This window comes from Hyla sarda, chromosome 9, assembly GCF_029499605.1.
Source record: "Hyla sarda isolate aHylSar1 chromosome 9, aHylSar1.hap1, whole genome shotgun sequence".
Taxonomy (NCBI): domain Eukaryota; kingdom Metazoa; phylum Chordata; class Amphibia; order Anura; family Hylidae; genus Hyla; species Hyla sarda.
The window spans coordinates 47,359,461-47,382,269 of record NC_079197.1 but is presented as its reverse complement, the minus strand read 5'-3'; the positions used below and the strand labels follow the sequence as shown (position 1 = coordinate 47,382,269).

General features: G+C 45.5%; 1 long non-coding RNA gene across 1 annotated transcript in view; it reads left to right on the top strand.

Moving 5' to 3' along the window:
* The window catches only part of LOC130291563 (uncharacterized), a 32,431-nt gene extending 10,116 nt beyond the window's left edge, over positions 1–22,315 (top strand). The window contains exons 2-3 of the long non-coding RNA XR_008847961.1: positions 9,920–10,059; positions 22,231–22,315. This is a non-coding gene — a long non-coding RNA (uncharacterized LOC130291563). The remainder of the gene's footprint in view (positions 1–9,919; positions 10,060–22,230) is intronic.
* The last annotated feature ends 494 nt before the right edge of the window (positions 22,316–22,809 follow it).

Sequence of the window (22,809 nt, the reverse complement as noted above, 5' to 3'; positions counted from 1 at the left end):
TGGGTATCATTTTAATCGTATTGACCCACAGAATAAAGAACACATGTCATTTTTACCATAAAGAGTACAGTGTGAAAACAAAACCCTCCAAAATGTGCAAAATTGTGGTTTTCATTAAAATTTCCTCCCTAAAAAAAAAGAAGGCGAGGAGGAAAAAACGAAAATGCTAAAATAAAATTGGCCTGGTCCTTAAGGTTAAAATGGGCTTGGTCCTTAAGGGGGTAATGTCATAACAAACATAGGCCCAGATTTATCAAAGAATGTCTACAGTAGAGCTATTTTCCCACATTTATTTGGGTGGTGGGTTTGACTAGTGTTCATCTTATTTATCAAGAAGGTGCCGCAGGATGATGAATTTTTCGCAGCTCTGCTGTGGTGGGAAAAGCTCTACCACATACACTTTTTCTAGACGCTTGTGGTGGAGGGAAGTAGACACTTTCCCGGGTCCTGATTTTGGCAGATTTGGTGTTTTTACTTAATTTCCCAGAGCTGCCAGGACATTTTTACTTGCATTATAGACGCTACAATCAAATTTGATTGTGGTGTCTAAGGGGTTAAAGCCGGGCATCACCGTGATCGGTGATGTCTGGCATTAGAGATGGGTCCTGGTGGCAGATAGCCGCCAGGACCACCCAGCTATGACCCCCGCTCAGCGTATGTCATAGAAGGGGAGTGGGATATTGTCGTCCACAAGGAGTTAAATGTTGAATTACAAAAGGTAGAAGTGATTCTCACGCCTACTGGTAGGTGGTGTAGCTTTGCGCCTAAAAAGTACCTTTGCTCTCAAAATAGCGACTTTTGACAAAAGTCGCAAATGATAAATACATGAACACTGCATGGTTAAAAAGAAAAAGTTCTATGGATAGGCAAAAAGAGTGAAACTGTCTATATCAAAAGACGCATAAAAGTCAATAAATATGCTGCTTGCGCCTGAACTGCGCAAAAAAAATGCTCTAAAAGTAATGAAAAAAGTAATGAAACCCCCCCTACATACACACGTACACCCCCCCCCCCAACTAGTGCTGCAGAATTATTAATTTAGGTATATTGCAGAGGCCTTTGATGTCGGCCTATGATACAAAGGTCCTTCAAAGCCTTTTCAGCTTTTCTTTGACCGTCTACCTTTCCTCCAGTGTGGGTTAAAATGAATATAAAAAGTTTGTCAAAGTTTGTTAGAAGTGAGGGAGGTAATGAAATGTCTTTATATAACAAAAAACATTTGGAAAATTGAAGAAAAATGAACCTGGAAGAATGTGTCTCTCTGACTTAGTACTTCAGACTCTTCTCCTCATATGCTTTTTATTTCTATGCAACCCCCCCCCCCCCTTTAACCCTTTCTACTTCTCTAGAGATCCCTTTAGTCCCAGATAGGTAATAAATTGACTTTATATTTATGAATACAATTCACTTTCCATATATGAGCAATGCAGTGTAGATTTACCCTGTGAAGGTGCCATGCTCTATACCAGTGGTCTTCAACCTGCGGACCTCCAGATGTTGCAAAACTACAACTCCCAGCATGCTGGGAGTTGTAGTTTTGCAACATCTGGAGGTCCGCAGGTTGAAGACCACTGCTCTATACCATCATAGACCTGCCATGCTATAGCCTATTTGGTTAGCAGTAACGTGATATGAACAAAATCTGCATTAAAAACAACAACTAGAATGAGCCATTGAAAACAGGATTTTAACATTTTACAGTGTAGACCACAAAAACCAAAGAAAAACATTAGCAAATACTACAGTCTGTGTGTTAAGGGGGATAAAGAGCATGCCGCAGTGACAGTTATGGATGACTACATAATACATCTTGGGAAGTCTTTCTGCTTTGTCCTAGATAAAAAATGACAGAAGTAACTAACAGCATATACAATCAAATCAAGAAAATAAGTATATGTATTAAAGTGGACCTGTACTATTACAGAAAATAGCATCTTGTTTGGTTAACAAAGCCTTACACAGAATGCAGCAGACTTATAGGGGGACATTTATCAAAGCATTTAGTAGGGTTTTTTTGCTGAAAATTGTCGCAAAAAAGTCGCACGTGCGACTACATTCTTTTTTTCTGCGACTTTTTGCATGTTCAGTGTCCTAAGCAAAAAAATAAAAATCTTGCTTACCAAAGCAAAAAGTGATTTTTGACTTGCAGTGGTCAGAGATTTATCAAGTGCGAAAGTCACAACCAAAGCAAAAAAATAAAAAATTACTTAAGTGCAAGAAATTTATCAACAGGCTGAAAGCAGTTGATAAATAAGTCGCACATAAGCAAAAAAAATTGTAAGAAAAAAATAACTAAAAAAGGAATACATGAGCAAACATTGATAAATGTCCCCCATAGTGGCTACTACTACTACTAGATCAAGTCCCTCCGGTATCAGAACTAACTTTACCGAATACGTATCCATAGATCAGGTTGGCACCGTAGGCCGAATAACTGGGAAATCATACGGGGCACTTGACCATCAAAGAAATCATAGAAGAGAATCCAAAGTTTATTACAGTGATCCCTCAACTTTCAATGGCCTCAACATACAATAGTTTCAACATACAATGGTCTTTTCTAGACCATTGTAACTTGAAACCAGATTCAACATACAATGCTCCGGACCGTCCAGATCTGCAAAACGTGTCAGTGGCTGGAAGAACAGACCAATCAGAATTGGCATTCACTGGTAAAACACCTGTATTACTGAAGTGCATGTACTAACTGGCTGTCTGGTAGCGCCCCCTACAGCACAGGGAGGTACTACATGTTCTGTACTACTCTTTACCTGTGCCAGGAATGGCTGCACCAGGTGGGGGCAGCTCCATTGTGCTTTTTTTGGGGCACTGTGTGTACTGTACAGGACCCTGAAGAAGCTCCAGTCCTCCATATATAGACAGTGATTTAAAGCTTCCAGCAGAACTTTCTTACCTTTTTATGTTATGACTTACTTTATCTATATAAATCTACTTATTTTTCTTTAATCCTCACTTTTTCCTATTTCGGATGACATTTTGGGGGGGTCCAGAACCAATTACCAGGTTTCCATAGAATTATGGTCTCAACATACAATGGTTTCAACATACAATGGTCGTCCTGGAACCGATTAATATTGTAACTTGAGGGACCACTGTATTATTTTTATAATTTTTTATCAATAAATTGATTCAACTTTGGATCCTCTTCTATGATTTATTTAACGGTCAAGCACCCAGTGTGATGCCCCAGTTATTCAGCCAACGGTGCAGACCTGACCTGTGGATATGTTTCCAGTGAAGATAGCTCTGATACTGAAGGGACTTGGAGCCTGCGGACCATAGTTTACCCATGCTTATAGGTGTGTCCTCAGCATAACACCATTTTAGGACATTCTCAGTCGTCAGCCGTAACTCTGTCCTGCGTCAGGCGTAACAGTGTCCGGCCTCCTCCCTCGGACCAATGTACGTCAGTCGTCAGCTGCAACTCCATCCCTCAAAAGGCAGAACATCATCCCGGCTCCTCCCTCACACCAATCACCATCATCCATCAGCCACAACTCCCTCCTCCCTTATCCGAAACTCCCTCATCCAAAACTCTGTCATCCCTCAGATGATTCTGCCTCAGATCAAACTTCCTGCCGCATAGCAGAGCCGACGATGTGAAACTTGCACGTGTACTACAGACACTACATTTTCTACAGAGTTTGTATAGCAGAGCCAACACTGAATAGCATGTATAGCAGAACCCGTATAGCAGAGAGCTGACACTGATTCGGCTTTGCTATACGGCAGGAAGTTTTTGTCTGATGAATGACCGAGTTTCAGATGAGGGAGTTTCGGATTATGGAGGCGGGAGTTGTGGCTGATGATTGACTGAGATTGGTCTGAGGGAGGAGGCGGGACGCTGTTTCGCCTGATGAGAAACGGAGTTATGGCTGATGACTGAGAATGTCCTAAAATGGACACAGTACATTTGGTAAGGTGCTATACACATATTGTTGCCTACACATCTTCACCAGGTGCACACCACTATTTCTCCCACTTTTTTCTTCTTACAATACTACTACTAGCATACATAAGAAACTTTGTAACATCTTTTATTACAGGTGGAAAGAAATGGAGTTGTCCAGAGCAGGATGTCAAGCAATACGATTTTTATTCAGCGGTAACTGTGAGTGATGACAAGGTGACGCGTTTCAGCCGCACTCAGCAGCCTTAGTCATACCTTAGTATGACTAAGGCTGCTGAGTGCGGCTGAAACGCGTCACCTTGTCATCACCCACAGTTACCGCTGAATAAAAATCGTATTGCTTGACATCCTGCTCTGGACAACTCCATTTCTTTCCACTATTATATGGACTGAGGTCCGGTCCGGTCCGTGAGCGGGAGGGGCGATCGAGTGAGCTGTGCCGCACCTGTTGCACCTATTGGATCTTTTATTACAGAACAATGCCTTTCTCCAGTGAACAGGCTTCTTTCTTCTCACTCTCCCTCTCCCCACAACTCATCTTTCATTCTGCAAATACTGCTAAAATTTGTCTTAAAATAGATCTGGTTACAGCTCCCTAGAAAAGTCTATGGAATGTAGAGGAGGTAGGAGAGGAAGTTGCTTACAAGTGACAAAGACAGAGAGAAGCAAACACAATTCTAAGGTAATTTTGCAATTTACTATAATTCTCACTACTGTACCGATGTTAAACCAGTGTCTCAATAACATCTAAGGACAGTAAATAACTTTCCCATACTATTGAGCTATGTGTCTCTAACAACAGTTTATGTATGTATTTATTTCCTATATAGAAATGTAACTTCCCAACTTTACATGAGTTACTGTCTGCTGTCAGTTAAACCACCACATACAAAGCTACACAAATATTGTTACGATTCGGCAGACTGGATGTGGATCCTCTGTGTCAACAAGGGATTGGCGTGGACCGTGTCGGTGGACCGGTTCTAGGGTTGCTACTGGTTTTCACCAGAGCCTGCCGCAAAGCGGGATGGTCTTGCTGCGGCGGTAGCAACCAGGTCGTATCCACCGGCAACGGCTCAACCTCGCTGACTGCTGAGAAGGCGTGGGACAGAAGGACTAGGCAGAGGCAAGGTCAGACGTAGCAGAAGGTCGGGGCCGGCGGCAAGGTTCGTAGTCAATAAGGATAGCAGGAGATCTGGAACACAGGCTTTGGACAACACTAAACGCTTTCACTGGCACAAGGCAACAAGATCCGGCAAGGGAGTGCAGGGGAAGTGAGGTAATATGGACAGGGAGCAGGTGGAAGCTAATTAGGCTGATTGGGCCAGGCACCAATCACTGGTGCACTGGCCCTTTAAATCTTAAAGAGCTGGCATGCGCACGCCCTAAGGAGCGGAGCCGCGCGCGCCAGGACGTGACAGCCGGGGACCGGGACAGGTGAGTGACTTGGGATGCGATTCGCGAGCGGGCGCGTCCAGCTATGCGAATCGCATCCCCGCCGGCAATGTCAGTGCAGCGCTCCCGGTCAGCGGGTCTGACCGGGGCGCTGCAGAGAGAGGAACGCCGCAAGCGCTCCGGGGAGGAGCAGCGACCCGGAGCGCTCGGCGTAACAGTACCCCCCCCCCCTTAGGTCTCCCCCTCTTTTTGTCGGGATGTTTCTTCATCCGGGATGAGGCCTGTATGAGGTATTTTTGAGTCTCTTTCCAGATGGTGGAGAAGTCCCGGGAAACCTCATCAACAGCGGGCAAACCAGAAGGCGTGGGAGTGGGGAGGGGGGGAAGAGGGTGAAGCTGGGCACGGGGCAAAGTGTTACCAGGACGGGGGTTATGAGGAGGAGACACAGCATAGTCCTGATAGGCCTTGGGGAGACCAGGTAAAGGAGGAGACACTGAGGTTTGACTGACGGGACTGGAAGCAGACGTGAGGCATTTTTTATGGCAAGAAGCCCCCCAGCTCTTGATCTCCCCGGTGGTCCAATCAAGGGTAGGAGAGTGGTGTTGGAGCCATGGCAGACCAAGGAGGACTTCAGAGGTGCAGTTGGGCAAAACAAAAAGTTACATTTTTTCGTGATGCCGTCCAATACTCATGAGCAGGGGTTCTGTGCGGTAACGCACGGTGCAGTCCAATTTAACTCCGTTGACCGAGGAAATGTAAAGCGGCTTGGCGAGACGGGGTCACCGGGATGCAGAACTTATTCACCAAAGAGGCCAGAATAAAATTTCCAGAAGAACCAGAGTCCAAGAAGGCCGTGGCTGAGAAGGAGGAGTTGGAAGAAGGAGAAATCCGCACGGGCACAGTGAGACGTGGAGAAGCAGACTTCGTACCAAGAGACGCCACACCCACGTGAGCTGGGTGCGTGCGTTTCCCAGACGTGGAGGGCGAATAGGGCAATCCACCAAAAAGTGTTCGGTACTAGCGCAGTACAGACATAAATTGTTATCCCTACGGCGAGTCCTCTCTTCATGGGTCAGGCGAGACCGATCCACTTGCCTAGCCTCCTCGGCGGGAGATTGCAAAGGATACTGTGAGAGAGGTGCCCAGAGATCAAGGTCTTTTTCCTGGCGGAGCTCCTGGTGTCTCTCAGAAAAACGCATGTCAATGCGGGTGGCCAAATGGATAAGTTTTTGCAGGTTGGCAGGAATCTCTCGTGCGGCCAGCACATCCTTGATGTTACTGGATAGGCCTTTTTTAAAGGTCGTGCAGAGAGCCTCGTTATTCCAAGATAATTCGGAAGCGAGAGTACGAAATTGGATGGCGTACTCGCCTACTGAAGAATTACCCTGGACCAGGTTCAGCAGGGCAGTCTCGGCAGAAGAAGCTCGGGCTGGTTCCTCGAGGACACTACGGACTTCAGCGAAGAAGGACTGGACAGTGGCTGTGGCAGGATCATTGCGGTCCCAGAGCGGTGTGGCCTAAGACAAAGCCTTTCCAGATAGAAGACTCACTACGAACGCCACCTTAGACCGTTCTGTAGGAAATTGGTCCGACAACATCTCCATATGTAGGGAACATTGAGACAAGAAGCCACGGCAGAGTCGGGAGTCCCCATCAAATTTGTCCGGCAGGGACAAGCGGAGGCTAGGAGTGACCACTCGCTGCGGAGGAGGTGCAGGAGCTGGCAGAGGAGATGGTTGCTGCTGTAGCAGTGGCAGAAGTTGCTGTAATGTGGCGGTCAACTGCGACAGCTGCTGTCCTTGTTGGGCAATTTGCTGCGATTGCTGGGCGACCACCGTGGGTAGGTCAGCGAGACTTGGCAGCGGCACCTCAGCGGGATCCATGGCCGGATCTACTGTTAGGATTCGGCTAGCTGGATGTGGATCCTCTGTGTCAACTAGGGATTGGCGTGGACCGTGTCGGTGGACCGGTTCTAGGGTTGCTACTGGTTTTCACCAGAGCCTGCCGCAAAGCGGGATGGTCTTGCTGCGGCGGTAGCAACCAGGTCGTATCCACCGGCAACGGCTCAACCTCGCTGACTGCTGAGAAGGCGTGGGACAGAAGGACTAGGCAGAGGCAAGGTCAGACGTAGCAGAAGGTCGGGGTAGGCGGCAAGGTTCGTAGTCAATAAGGATAGCAGGAGATCTGGAACACAGGCTTTGGACAACACTAAACGCTTTCACTGGCACAAGGCAACAAGATCCGGCAAGGGAGTGCAGGGGAAGTGAGGTAATATGGACAGGGAGCAGGTGGAAGCTAATTAGGCTGATTGGGCCAGGCACCAATCACTGGTGCACTGGCCCTTTAAATCTTAGAGAGCTAGCGCGCACGCGCCCTAAGGAGCGGAGCCGCGCGCGCCAGGACGTGACAGCCGGGGACCGGGACAGGTGAGTGACTTGGGATGTGATTCGCGAGCGGGCGCTTCCTGCTATGCAAATCGCATCCCCGCCAGCAATGTCAGTGCAGCGCTCCCGGTCAGCGGGTCTGACCGGGGCGCTGCAGAAAGAGGAACGCCGCAAGCGCTCCGGGGAGGAGCAGGGACCCGGAGCGCTCGGCGTAACAGCTATCATCCTCTTCAGCCTCACCCCTGATAACTCAGGGAAAAACTATAGTTATATAGTTATATGCTATATGTTCTGCTAGATGCCTAGGCAGAGAGACACACAAAGGGAAATGCTTCGACAGCATGTACTGAGTGTTCTATTCCACCTCCAGTGTTCAGTGAAGCTTTAGTATATCCCCTATGCTATTGCCCTTTCTGCATATGTGGTACAGAGATACAAGGGAGCAGGATGTCCTCTTTAGTGTGTAGTGGATGAAAGACATCATAGCAGTTTGTCTCCATTGACTAGCTCAAGGACAACTGAAAATGCTACACAAAATAGCTTATCCAGAAACATTAGTGTCCAGTTAAATGAATACATTTTTAGCAGGATTGCACAGAATCTCAATATTTAAAATGGGTCTTCTATTTTTTTTTTTATTATATGTAAATACAACTATTATCTGAAGAGATATAACTTGCTAATATAGTGTTAGCAGAAATTGTTGTGGCTCCTACATGATTTTTACGTGATTCACCCCTGAGAGGAAGTTGTGTGTTTTTTTTTCTTTTCTTTTTCAATATGGTTTTGTCTCCATAGCTCCTTGGCTCCTCCCTCACTTCCAAGACAAAAAATAAATAAAATGGCGTGAGTGCAGCAGGTGCTGCAACCCCACTGATACAATAGTCTTCGAAGATATTCTGCAACAGCTGTTGGTGGGGATCTGAGGATTGCCGTGGAAGAGGTGTAGGCAGGGTGGGAGGACTATGATGAAAAGCTAAGGAAAAGCAATGTATTCTGGGAATTGTAGTACTCAATCAGGAAGTAGGACCAGCCCTAACTATGTCCAAACAAATTTGTGGTAGTTTCAGAACTGTGGATGACAAGAAGTAATGCTTTATACTTATGGAACATTTTTATGTTTTCTTACCTGATTTCGGAATATCCCTCTAACATCTTTGGCCCAGTGTATTACTATGTGAAGGACATTTACCATGGGTGGAAGATTGGTCAGTTATAGAGATCCTCTGAGACCAAGCTTAAGCAATCTTTTACTCCACAATAAAAAAAAGGTTAGGAAAACCTTCTGCTTCACGGCTCAAAGCACCTGTTTATTACCTTTCTATTTTACAATCTGTCTTAACATCTGCTGTCAGTATTATCTTTTAGCCCACCACTCTGTTGCACTATGCTCTTACATTGTCTTCACCTTCAATCCATTACACTTAACTGCTCCTTCTTATATTACAACTAGTACTTCTCCAAATGTCTCCAGAATGGGTTCTACTACCATCCATACCTTCTTTCTGTCGCTGTCAACTTATATTCCACACTTATTCACTCACATCCCTCACTTTTTCCTTGGTATTTAAAAAACAAGTAAAAAAATGTTTAATATTACATCTACATACTGTAACCTTTTGTTGGCGCTTATAGAGTTTGTACTAATAAAGATTATATAGGTTACTTTGAGTAAAAGGGTATAGCACATGGACTGATAAAACAGCACCCATATTGGTGTTTCACTTGTACACCTGTGGATCTTTGATAGTTCATAATCCTCTAAAAGTTGCTTTGCCTTTGTCTGAAATTATTGTAAGATGATTGATTCTCTACTTGTCTGATGGCTTTACCAAAACTCGATCCGTTGCCAGTTTCACAGCCATAAAGTGAAGCCTCTGGGTCTTAATGCAAAATCTGTCTTAGAGACCTCACCTACCACCTGTTATAATAGCATTGGTGTATGCCAATGGGGAAGAAGGCCTTTGGGTTCCCTCTGGCACCAGGATCCAGGTGCAATTGTTACCCTGCACCATATATAGCTACATCTTTGGTCATCTTGATATGTTTACATTAATAAATAAAGGAGATAAAATGTTATAGTATTAGCCTGTTTGTAGTATAGCGAATAAGAGGATACCTAAACTGAGTAGATGTGTGGCTCTGGTAATATTTCTTGGAGTTGTTGGAAGGAAATGAAGTAAGTTTCATTATTTTCCTTGTTTCACAGGGCCAACTAGGGCTTAGGGACATGCAGACAGACTTCCTGGCAAATGGCAACATTAATGTCCAGTTTTATTAAAACAAAATAAAACTCTTACTGCTGGGCTTTAGCAGTTCTTCATCCAGTGGTTTCATTCTGAATGTTTGGTAAGCACTGTTTTCTCCATTCACTTATGGGAATGTCATGATTAATGTGTATTTTTTTTAAAAATAAGTCTGACTTGGTGTAAGAAGGGAAAAAAATAGTTAGTTAGTTGTACCTACTAAAATAGTTCATAAGATTGAAAAAAGTTTTATCATGTTCATTGTTCACCCTATATCCCTTTATTAAGTTAAGGCAAAAAAAAAAAAAAAAAAGCCAATTGCTCCATACTAGGGGAAAACACTGTTCCGATTCCAAATATTGCAATTAGAATAAATCCCTGGATCAATGTCCTACCTCTACAATTCTATTTAACATGGCTTGTAATATTATTATTTCTGAAAAAAATTAAAAATAAATAAAAGGCATCCAGACCCCCTAACTGTTATACACTGCGCTTCGGCTAGACACGCTGGCCGTGAGCAGGAGCTCTGAGATTTAAAGGGCCTGTAAGCCCAAAATCATGGGTTTCAACTGTCCCATTGTTATAAGTTTCTGCACCTCCCACATACCTCTGCCGGATCTTTGTTTGCCACTGTGCCTAAGAGAAAGTGTTTCCTGTGTTGTTTTGTCGTGTTCCTGACCTTTGCATTCCGTGACCTTACCGTGTTCTTGCCGCCTGCCTATTGACCTACTGTTACGTTCCTGACTACGCTCCTGTGCCGCCTGCCCTGACCTTCTGCTATCCTGACTATGTCCTGTCTCATCCCTTCTGTGCCTATCTTCACCGCAGCCGCCTGTGTGGTCGAGTCATGCCAGGGGTAGCGACCTGAGTGCAGCCTGCCGCAGCAAGACCGTCCCGCTTTGCGGCAGGCTCTGGTGAAAACCAGCGGCACCTTAGATTCCAATCCCTGGCATGGCCTACGTCATATGCCACACAGGTCTGGCAGATTTACTACCTCTCGTGTTCCAGACTACTGCGGTCCAGCGGATCTACTACCTCCCGAGTTCCAGTCGACTGCAGTGAGTCTAACACTAACTTTTTCAATGAATTGATCAGTACAACAAGGGATGAGGGAATCAAATCTGACGAATCTGAATTTATTATGAATTTCAGGAAAAGTTTGATTTGTAACAAATGCGAATATTGCCGCAATTCAATAGCGCAAATCGCTTCATTAAACTCCCTTTAGTGCGCTCCAGGGCATCTAAAATGGCAAATCCACATTTGAGGACATGGGGCATGGAATCCTCAGAAGGCGGGAACAAGGGTCGGCGGAATGACCCTGAATCACATGCAGAATGCAGCCTATCAGCAGCCAGCCACCCCTGTGATGTCACAGCCCTATTTAATCGGCAGCCATCTTTCGGCCAGTCACATCAGCGTTCTATTACAGAAAGAGGGGAACAGAGAGCAGTGTGTATTGCACAGAAAAGCATTTTTACAGCAGTGATTTTCCTCCCAGTCACATCTGCGTTTTATTGCAGAGAGGGCCATGGACCAGTGTGTTGCACAGAAAAGCTTTTTTACAGCAGCAATTCACCTCAAGCCCAAATTCAGCCTAGAAGCACTAATAGGGAAAGGAGTGAGATTAAGAGAGAAAGTGCAATTTTGGGTGTAGTACACAGCGACTGTGCTGCAGCACTTGTGTGTGCAACAACTGAAAAGCAAAAAGTAGCCAGACAGTTAGGAAGAGCAGAGCACTAAAAGCATATTGTCCTCTATTAAGTGTAACCTGTGCATACATCAAAGTGGTGTACCATTTTGTTCCTGTTAAAGTCTCAAGGGCCTAGATACTGTGAAAGGCAAGGCAGAAGTACACACCTGCTGGTGTTGTAGACAAATACTGTTTTAAGCGTAATGGAGCGCATTGTCCTCCCCTCATAAGTGCATACCACATACGTACATCTAAGTGGTGCACCATTTTGTTCCTGTTAAAGTCTTAAGGGCCTAAATACTGTGAAAGGCCAGCCAAAAGTACACACCTGCTTGTGTTGTAGAGAAATACTGTTTTTAAGCATACTGGAGCATATTTTCCTCCTCTCATAAGTGCATACCACATACGTACATCTAAATGTTATACCTTTTTATTCCTGTTAAAGTCTTAAGGGCCTAGATACTGTGAAAGGTCAGGCAAAAGTACACACCAGCTAGTGCTGTAGACAAATACTGTTTTAAGGGTAGTGGAGTGCATTGTCCTCCCCTCATATATGCACTAAGTATTTCAGGCAGAGAAGTGCCAGGACGAGCACATAGGAGTGGCAGAGGCCTAAATTCATCAGGCAGAGGTTGCAGCAGAGTAGGGGCAAATGGCAGCAGGAGTCATAGCGAGATGCCTGAGCTCCTGGCATCAGCGTGCAGTCATGTCTCAATCAGCAACCCATCTGCCCTCATCAATTGGTTAACACGGTCATCCACTTCATCACAAGTGACATCTTGTTACGCCTAGCGCTCCGGGTCCCCGCTCCTCCCCGGAGCGCTCACGGCATCTTTCTCAATGCAGCTCCCCGGTCAGTCCCGCTGACCGGGAGCGCTGCACTGTCATGGCCGTCGGGGATGCGATTCGCACAGCGGGACGCGCCCGCTCGCGAATCGCATCCCAGGTCACTTACTCGTCCCAGTCCCCTGCTGTCATGTGCTGGCGCGCGCGGCTCCGCTCTCTAGGGCGCGCGCGCGCCAGCTCTCTGAGACTTAAAGGGCCAGTGCACCAATGATTGGTGCCTGGCCCAATTAGCTTAATTGGCTTCCACCTGCTCCCTGGCTATATCTGATCTCCTCCCATGCACTCCCTTGCCGGATCTTGTTGCCTTGTGCCAGTGAAAGCGTTTAGTGTGTCCAAAGCCTGTGTACCTGAACTTCTGCTATCCATCCTGACTACGAACCTTGCCGCCTGCCCCCGACCTTCTGCTACGTCTGACCTTGCCTCTGCCTAGTCCTTCTGTCCCACGCCTTCTCAGCAGTCAGTGAGGTTGAGCCGTTGCTAGTGGATACGACCTGGTTGCTACTGCCGCAGCAAGACCATCCCGCTTTGCGGCGGGCTCTGGTGAAAACCAGTAGCCTCTTAGAACCGGTCCACTAGCACGGTCCACGCCAATCCCTCTCTGGCACAGAGGATCCACCTCCTGCCAGCCGGCATCGTGACACATCTGACACCCCCAGTCAACAGTCAGTGGGTTCCTCAGACACAACCCTCAGTTGGCATGGACCAGGAGCAGTACCTGTCCTCCCATTGCCTCTGTCCAATGCTGTTCCCTCCCCCACAGAGGTATCTTATGCTGTGGGTTCAGCTCCACTATTTAGTGAGGACATTATACTAGAAAACAGTCAGCAGCTACTGCCTGTTGAATAGTAAAGTAGCAATCTTTGCAGATGATAGTAAACTCTTTTAAGTGGTCAACACAATAGAGGACAGTGCACTGTTACAAATGGATCTGGATAGGTTGGAGTTCAACACTGATAAATGTAAAGTTATGCACATGGGGAAGAAAAATCCGGGCTGGGATTATGTATTAAATGGGAGCACACTTGGGACTACTGATGTAGAAAAGGATGTAGTCAACAGTCAACAGTAAATTTAGCTGTAGTGACCAGTGTCAGCAGCTAAGGGCAGTGTCAGGGCAGCTGCTGCCAAGGCAAATAAAATCATGGGGTGCATCAATAGGGGCATAGATGCCCACGACAAGGAAATAATTCTACCACTGTACAAATCACTAGTCAGACCACACATAGAATACTGTGTACAGTACTGGGCACCAGTATACAGGAAAGATATAGAGGAGCTGGAGAGAATTCAAAGACAGGCAATGAGGGTAATACATGGAATAGGAGGACTACAGTAACCAGAAAGATTATCAGAATTGGGTTATTTAGTTTTGAAAAAAGAAGGCTTAGGGGTGACCTAATAGCTATGTTATGTATAAATAAATCGGGGGACCTTACAGAGATCTCTCCCATGATCTATTTATACCTAGTACTGTATTCATAACAAGGGGGCATCCTCTACGTCTTTAGAAAAGAAGGTTTCTACGCCAGCAAAGACAAGGGTTCTTTACTGTAAGGGCAGTGATTCTATGGAACTCTCTGCCAGAGGAGGTGGTCATGGTGAACTCTGTTTTTAGGTGGAAATAGGGAGAGTTTCCTATGTGGGCCACCCTTTTTAGGGAGAGTAACACCTGCCAAGAAGGGAATTAATAGGGCGAGAGTAGGGCCTTACAGGGGAATTTTTTACCCCCACCTGCTACAATGGACAATACCTTGTTCTCTTCCACCTTTTCGAGGAAAGTGTTACTCGTCTTAAAAAAGGGCAGCCCCACAGAGAAACCTCTCCATATTTCCACCTAAAACCCCTGGGAAATGGCAGTGTTTGTAGGTGGAAATAGGGAGAGGTTCCTGTGTGGGGCCGCCGTTTTTAGGGCAAGTAACACTTGCCAAGAAGGGAATTAATAATGCGAGAGTAGGGCCTTACAGGGGAAGTTTTAACCCCTACCAGTTACAATGAACCATATGTTGTTCCCTTCCACCTTTTAGTGGTCTTTGAATTACATAAATACTTGGTGGTGTAGATGGCATATGGTGTTTTTTGCACACCTTTCCTTTTGTTTGATTTAAAAAAAAAAATAGGCTACATATATTTTATCCTAAGAACATTATTTAAAGTTAAGTTTTACGTAGTGCATATCCTCAATGCTTACTTGTGCACACTACCACTTTTAGAAAATCAAACATTTTCTTCTGCCTACTTGCCTCAGCTACTATTCTGATCCTGCCACCTGCCCGATGCCACACATCTGATGCAAAGTTCTCCTTTTTTCACCCACCTTCATCACCGGGTACTGGTATTGCTACCCACCGCCCCACACTCAGGACTCCTGTATCTGCTGATGCCACCTCCAGGCTGTCTCATACAGCTCCAGGATGTGTCATTAAGCCACCATATGTTATCCTCATGCTGCTGCCACCTCCAGGCTTTCTCATTCTACAACTATATGGTCTCCTCATGCTTCCGCCACCTCCAGGCTGTGTTATTCAGCCACTATATGGTCTCCTCATGCTGCCGCCAACTCCAGGCTGTGTCATTTAGCCAATATATGGTCTGCTCTCTCTGGCGCCAACTCCAGGCTGTGTAATTCAGGCACTATATGTTCTCCTCATGCTGCCGCCAACTCCAGGCTGTGTCATTCAGCCACTATATGTTCTTCTCTTGCTGCCGCTAACTCCAGGTTGTCATTCAGCAACTATATAGTCTGCTCTTGCTGCCGCCAACTCCAGTCTGTGTCATTCAGCCACTACATGGTCTGCTCTTGCTGCCGCCACCTCCACGTTGTGTCATTCAGGCACTATATGTCTCCTCATGCTGCTGCCACCTCCATGCTGTGTCATTCAGCCACTATATGGTCTCCTCTTACTGATGCCACCTACAGGCTCTGTGATTGTGCCGCTCTGGGATAATGATTCTAATAGCGACACCTCTAATCTGCATGTCATACTGAATAACAGTAGTAGTAGTTAGCTACACAAGGATCATTTCTTTCCTAGCAGCCTCCCAGTCTGACTGGGAGAGCATGGTAAGTGAGCTATTACACCTTGTTCACACTGGTGTGGTGCTGTGCGGCGTCCGTTGCTGCCGTGGCGCCGTGTCTGCGGGGAGGTGCGACCCATAGACTGGTTTGAGTGGCATTGGGGCCGCTCTGCCAGTGGGTCGTTTCCTCCCCGTGGGCACTGGTTTCGCGGCGCTGGTGGTCGCCGCCCAGTTCTACGCCATTTTATGCTAGGGACATTAGGGACCCACTCTAAATAGGTGGCCTTGACGTGGCGAGTGGGCTTGTACTTTTTGATCAAAAATGTATACTAACAACCTGTTAGTTTTTGATATTATGCTGAGAAGCAATCAGATCATTATACAAGATTGTAGATGTGCACCATGTCTGTTTTCTACCCAAATTCACACTGAATAACAGTATTATTTCACTAATCCAGCATACACCCTATGCGTGTTACAGCAAGGCAAAGTGTTCTACACCCCTATTGAGGCTCTCTGCAGGCCTTAAAAAGACGGTTTTAATACAGATTTGTTGCAAATAAATCCGGACCAAAATTAATTTTTTCGGAGGATTTGGAGAATCGGCCAAATCACATTTTTCTAAAATTCGCTCATCTCTAAGTACAACATCATGTGGTAGACAGTTTCATGGTCTCACTGCTCTTACAGTAAAGAATCCTTGTCTATGGTGATGGTGAAACCTTCTCTTCCCTTAGTATAAAGGTATAACAACAAAGATGTCCATACCGTCCATTCATATATCTGTACATTGTGATCAGATTGCCCCTGAACTGTCTATGATAACCTCAAGCTTGATAACCTGTCTTGATTCTGCAGTCAACCCATTCCCATATTTACCTTAGTCGTTCTCCTCTACTACAGCTCCATTTAAGCCACGTCCTTATGTTATACAGGTGCCAAATATTAAGCAAAATATTCAGAGTGTGGTCTTACTAGTACATAAGTAAAAAAGAGAGGCACTCACCAAAGCTGATCTTCATACTTTATTTATTCATTGGACAAACACAATGCAAGCAAGCCGGCATGGATGCCAGTATGGTAACTGGTGGGGATAGCTGTTTTACACTGATCTGAGCTTCTGCAGACCTACCGTTTGTCTTATTAGTGCATAAGGCAACACGATGTATTTGTCTTGAGTGTCTATGCCTTACATGATACATCCCATGACTTTATTTTCCTAGGCAGCTGTCTGGTGCTGGTCAAACTAAAGATGAGTTACTGTCTATCAATACCCCCCCCACCCACATACACACATACACACACAAGTCCTTTTCAGTAGTAGCCCCAGTATTTTACTATTTAGCACATAGTTATACATCTTGTTGCCTTAACCTTACATTTATCCACATAAAACTTAATTTACCATGCCTGTGCCAAAGCCTCCAGCTTCCCCAGATCCCTTTGTAATATTATGTTATCCTTCTATGTGGTCATCACTAGAGATGAGCATATTTTTGAAAAATTTAATTAGGCCAATTCACCAAATTTTCCGAAAAAATTTGTTTCGGTCCAAATTTATTTGTGGTGAATTGCTATTAAAAAATGGCTCTTTCTGGCCTACAGAGAGGCTCAATAGGGGTGTAAAACACACTTGCTTTGCCCTAACACACATAGGGAGTGTGCTGTGTTAGTAAAATAATACTGTTATTCAGTATGACATGCAGATTACAGGCATCGCTATTAGAATCACTGCCGCAGAGCATCTGGATGTGGCAGATTTTTTATAAGAATGATTAGCCATTCTGGTGAGCATCGAGCTGGTGGTCCGCTGCGAGATACCACCTGTTCCAGCCCCTGCCTCTCAGAGCACCCCCATACTCTGAGTGTCCACTTGAAAAGTGAGGGACTGCAGTACCAGCAACTTGGACAGGAGCACATTCAGCTTCTGTGCCATTGGATAAGTGGGCGCATAAAGCTAGAAGTGGCTGCAGTGAAAAAGCTTGTATTTGTTTCTTAAAATCGAGCTGGCGGTCCTCCACCAGGCAAGATACCACCTGTTCCAGCACCTGCCTCTCAGTGCCCCCCTGACTGTGAAAGAGCCCCTGCCTCTCAGCGCCCCCTGACTCCCTGAGATTAATAAATGAATTTTCAAATTAAAATTGAAGATTTATGGTAGCTAGTGCTATCATAAAAATTTTAAGGTAATATCCCAGGCCCAGCAGCATCAGTAAAACAAATAGTGGCTGAATGGCACACCTGGAGTTGGCAGCAGCATGAGTAGAACATATAGTGGCTGAATGGCGCAGCATGGAGTTGGCGGCAGATGAGGAGACCATATAGTGGCTGAATGGCACAGCCTGGAGTTGGCGGCAGATGAGGAGACCATATGGTGGCTGAATGGCACAGTCTGGAGTTGGCGGCAGCATGAGTAGAACATATAATGGCTGAATGGCACAGCCTGGAGTTGGCAGAAGCATGAGGAGACCATATAGTGGCTGAATGGCACAGCCTGGAGTTGGCACAAGCATGAGGAGAACATTTAGTGGCTGAATGGCACAGCCTGGAGTTGGAGGCAGCATGAGGATAACATATAGTGGCTCAATGGCACAGTCTGGAGTTGGTGGCAGATGAGGAGATCATATAATGGCTGAATGGCACAGCCTGGAGTTGACAGCAGCATGAGTAGAATATATAGTGGCTGAATGGCACAGTCTGGAGTTGGCGGCAGATGAGGAGACCAAAAAGTGGCTGAATGGCACAGCTTGGACTTGGCGCAAGCATGCACAGACCACATGGTGGCAGAATGAGACAGCCTGGAGGTGGCAGCCGCAGCATCAGGAGTCCTGAAAGTGACCCGATAACTGAGTGGTGCGGTGAATGGCAATACCAGTACCCGGTGATGAAGGTGGGTGAAAAAAGATTTGATGTGGTGGAATGTTTGTAACTGGGTAGCAGCGCCTTAAATCTGTTTGGCACTATACATATTTCTGAAGTGTTGGTGTGGCACCATGGTCAATCTACTCTGATGCATCAGGCATTGGTGGTTGGAAATCCTGGCTGATCCATGCCTGATTCATTTTCACAAAGGTCAGTCTCTCCACAATTTTCGTGGACAGATGAGTTCTCCTTGGGGTGACTATGGCCCGCACCACACTAAACACGCGCTCTGATGGCACACTACTGGCCAGGCAGGACAGCTTTTCCAGGGAAAACTCTGTTAGTTGCGGACACAAATCAAGTTTGGCTGCCCAGAAGTTCAGCAGATCTTCAAGGTGTGTTGGCATGGGCATGTCAAGATATGCCCCCACCTGCTCCAGGTTGACCTGCTGCTGATGAGTTGCTTCACTATGCGGGTGAAGAAAAGTACTCATCAGTGACTGTAGACTAAGGCTGCGGCTGATAGAGATGGTACTGCTCCTGCCACCCCACCCCTCCCCAGCAGCCATGGCAGTGGAAGGGGAGCGCAGAGGGCCTCCTGAGTCAGACCTGCAAGAGGATGGACGATGGCGCCAATAGGTATCGGCCAACTGACTACGTAGGATGTCTCTGTAGTAGGTCAGTTTGTCCTCTCTCTCAGTGGGTGTAAAAAAGGCCCCTATTCTGTGGCGGTAGCGAGGGTCCAATAAGGTGGAGAGCCAGAAGTCATCCCGCTGCCGAATGGTGACAATTCGGCGGTCACTTCGCAAGCGAGTATGCATCGTGCCATTTGTGCTAGTGACTCGGAGTGACTCCCTGCCTCCATCTCCACTGCATACTGCCACTGTGTGTCTTGGTCCTATGTCTCGCCTTCCTCATAACCCTCTAGCTCCTCTGGCTGCTCCTGCTCCTCCTCTCCTGTCAGATTACTAGAAAAACCTCCCATTTTGCGAAACCTAAACTGCGCTTCACTGCGCCCCTCCCCCTCCTCCAGTTCAGCCCCCACAGGGCTCATGTGGCCGTGAGATGTAGGCTCCACGTCTCAAGTGCCCTGACCAACTATCATTTCCAACACATGTTGTAGGAAATGGAGCAGTGGAATGACGTTGTTTATCCCGTAATCCTGGCTACTGACAAATAATGTGGCTTCCTCAAAGGGCCTGAGCAAAGGTGTCACGTATGAGCTGCCACTGGTTGATATTGAAGTTGCACAGGGGAGTCCCCCTATCCGCTTGGATCATCAAGAAATCAGTGATGGCTTTTCTCTGTTTGTATAGACGGTCCAACATATGGAGAGTGGAATTCCAACGTGTGGCAATGTCGCAAATCAGACTATGTTGTGGTATACCATTCTGACGCTGCAGCTCAAGGAGGGTGGCTGAAGTGCATGCAAAGTTTCCTTCCCATTGTTGGGATGTCTTTCAAATGGGGGGAACACTTCAGGAACTGCTTAACAACCAGACCATGGCCAGGGGAGGTGAGTAGTGATGCTATACATCACTCGTTATCTCCTTACACTCTGTGGACTGGGCGCTCAGCATCCGACACACAGAGTGGTACCTGAAGACAATGAGAAAACTGCCACAGGGGAAAAAACTGGCTGTTTCCCCACACCAGGAAAAACATCAGAGAAAACGCCAGAAAAACTGCCAAAAAACGCAGGGAAAATCAGTGGCAATTTTCCTGGCAGTTTTTCCTGGTGTTTTTGCTGGTGGGAAAAAACCTCAGTGGAATCCTTGCCTTATAATTGAGAACTCAGTGAAAGATGTACAGGAAGAAGTAGATGCATATATTCTAAATGATCACTTTTACTTTCATGCCGACCGAACCATGAATCATTGGGGCAGGAGCGTAGAAACACCCACAAATCTGGGGGGATAGCATTGTAATTGGGTGTGACTTTTCAAAAGGCAGATCCATAAAAGGGGAGGGGCTAAAGGGGTGTAACCACTTAATTTTGAATGACAATACAGGCTCCTCATCACAGATAACTTCAGGGAGCAGTGATTTCAAGAGATAGGGATCCGTCAGGATTGTGGGAGGTAGGCTGTGTGTGTAAAGGTCAGGACGAGGGGTTAATGTAGTCACCATTAATACCTTGACGGAACATGGTGTAAATGTATGCCGTGTTAGCAGTCTGGGTGTATGAAGTATGCTTACTAGCTGAACACTCTTCATTTTCTACTGATGCCGCACATCAGTGATTATGTCCCTTCCCTAATAAAAGTGTAAACAAAAATAAACATATTTGGCATTGCCGAATGTGAAAATGTCCGAACTATTAAAATATGACATTAATGAAACTGTATGGTGAATGGTGTAAACGTAAAAAAAAAAAAGAACACCCAAGTCCAGAATTGCTGATTTCTGGTCATTTTATGTACCAGAAAAAAATAAGTTTATTAAATGTGATCAAAAAGTACCATCAAAACAAAAATGATACCGATAAAAACTACAGACCACGGAGCGAAAAATAAGTCCCATAAGTAAAAGTCTTATAGAAGAGGACAATTTTAAGCATTAAAACCAGTATACAAGGAGGAATCAAATCACCATACAGATTACCAGCATACCATTACTGACCAAATCCTGAATACTGAGACGAATATTAACAATAACATCAGTGTACATGAAACAAATTATATCAGCACACACAAAAACTGGATAATACCACCATACTGAGTAAAACCCACTATAAACAGACTAACAATACCAATAATACCAGAATATAAACAATACCAGGACCAAAAAATACTGCTTCATCAGGATCACACTTTACCTCACATAGTGACTGACAAATGCATCATACTGTTACTGAATAAAACCACTGTAAACAGACCTGTATCTCCCTGTACAGTCACCATAAAGAAGTAGATACCAGCTGTACATAGAAACAGTATACACTCTGATTCACTCAGAATCACATATGAAGTGTTGGATGTGTTACCACATATTTAGGCAAACTTTGCTGTTCCGAAGTCTAGGAAAGCTGGGTGAAAAGAATATGGCTGCAATTATATTTCTCACAGGAATCATCGAAAGCTGAATGATGATTACTGTGAGAAATATAATTGCAGCCATATTTCTAAGATGTATCCATTGCTGGAGCAATGCCTTTTAGGAGACTGTCTCTTCACCCTGCAGCACAGACTTGCAACTGATTCACAGCTCCTCCTTGGCAGGCAAGTAGAGCTACGCTGCAGTAACGTAGCTGTGCACAGGCACGTCGGCTCATCCCCCAGAAATCCTCACTCTCTTAAAGTGGCAGAAATGAATTCCTAGGGGCAGACCGCAGGCATCGGCGGGGCCTGCCAAGAAGGAGGTATTTCTTAGAGGGGAGGACTAACACTCAGGGCCCCCGGACATAATAAAGCAAGGGCCCCCAGTTAGCCCCTGGCCACACCTCTGCCCCGGCCCTATTCTACCCAAATCCCTCCTCATGCACCACTTCTATATACAAAATAAAATGAAATATATAATGTAGGTAAGGTAATTTTCCATGACCAATAATACCTGTATACAATGAGGAAATACCACCACACAATAACTAGATAATACCAACATACTGTACTGAATTAAACCACTATACACACACAACAGTTTTCCCCCATACAGTTCCCATATAGTGGTAGACACCAGCTGTACACAGGATGTGTATACCATATAAATGATTACAGTTACATTTGAGCACTCACAATCAAAAATTTTTCTGATCAGTGTTGTCCTTTTTTGTTTTCTTCTCTGTCTGCATCAGACCGCCATGTCGACTTCTTCAAGCCAAAATATATGTAATACATGTTACCCTCTGCATTTTTACAGTGCCCTCCCCTCCTCTACACAACCTCCCCATCTATAGGCCCAGAACTGTTATAATGCCCTCCTGCACAGTAAAAGGACAGGTAAGTAGGTAACAAGGTAGGTAGCTAACTAGATAGTTAGGTAGTCAGGTATGTAGGTAGGTAACTAGCCAGATAGGTAGGTAGCCAGCTAGGTATGTAGGTAGGTAGCCTGGCATGTAGGTAGGTGAGTAATTAGGTAGGCAGGTATATAAGTATTCAGGTAACTAGCTAGGTACATTGTCATTACATCACTGATTTTACCATAACATCTATGGCGAAATCAAATAACAATATTTGTGGGTCAAAATGTATTTTAAAAACAGCGCAGTCTGCAAATTTTGGAGGGGTTTGTTACTACACAAAGATGACACATTGGCCAGAGCTCGTTAACTGAGCTGTGATTTTGTTTAGATTGGAGTTTTTGATCTTTTTTTTATATACAGTACACAGTGAAAGTATTCGGCCCCCTTGAACTTTTGACCTTTTGCCACATTTCAGGCTTCAAACATAAAGATAAGAAACTTTTTTATATATAAAAAAAAATGTGAACAATCAACAA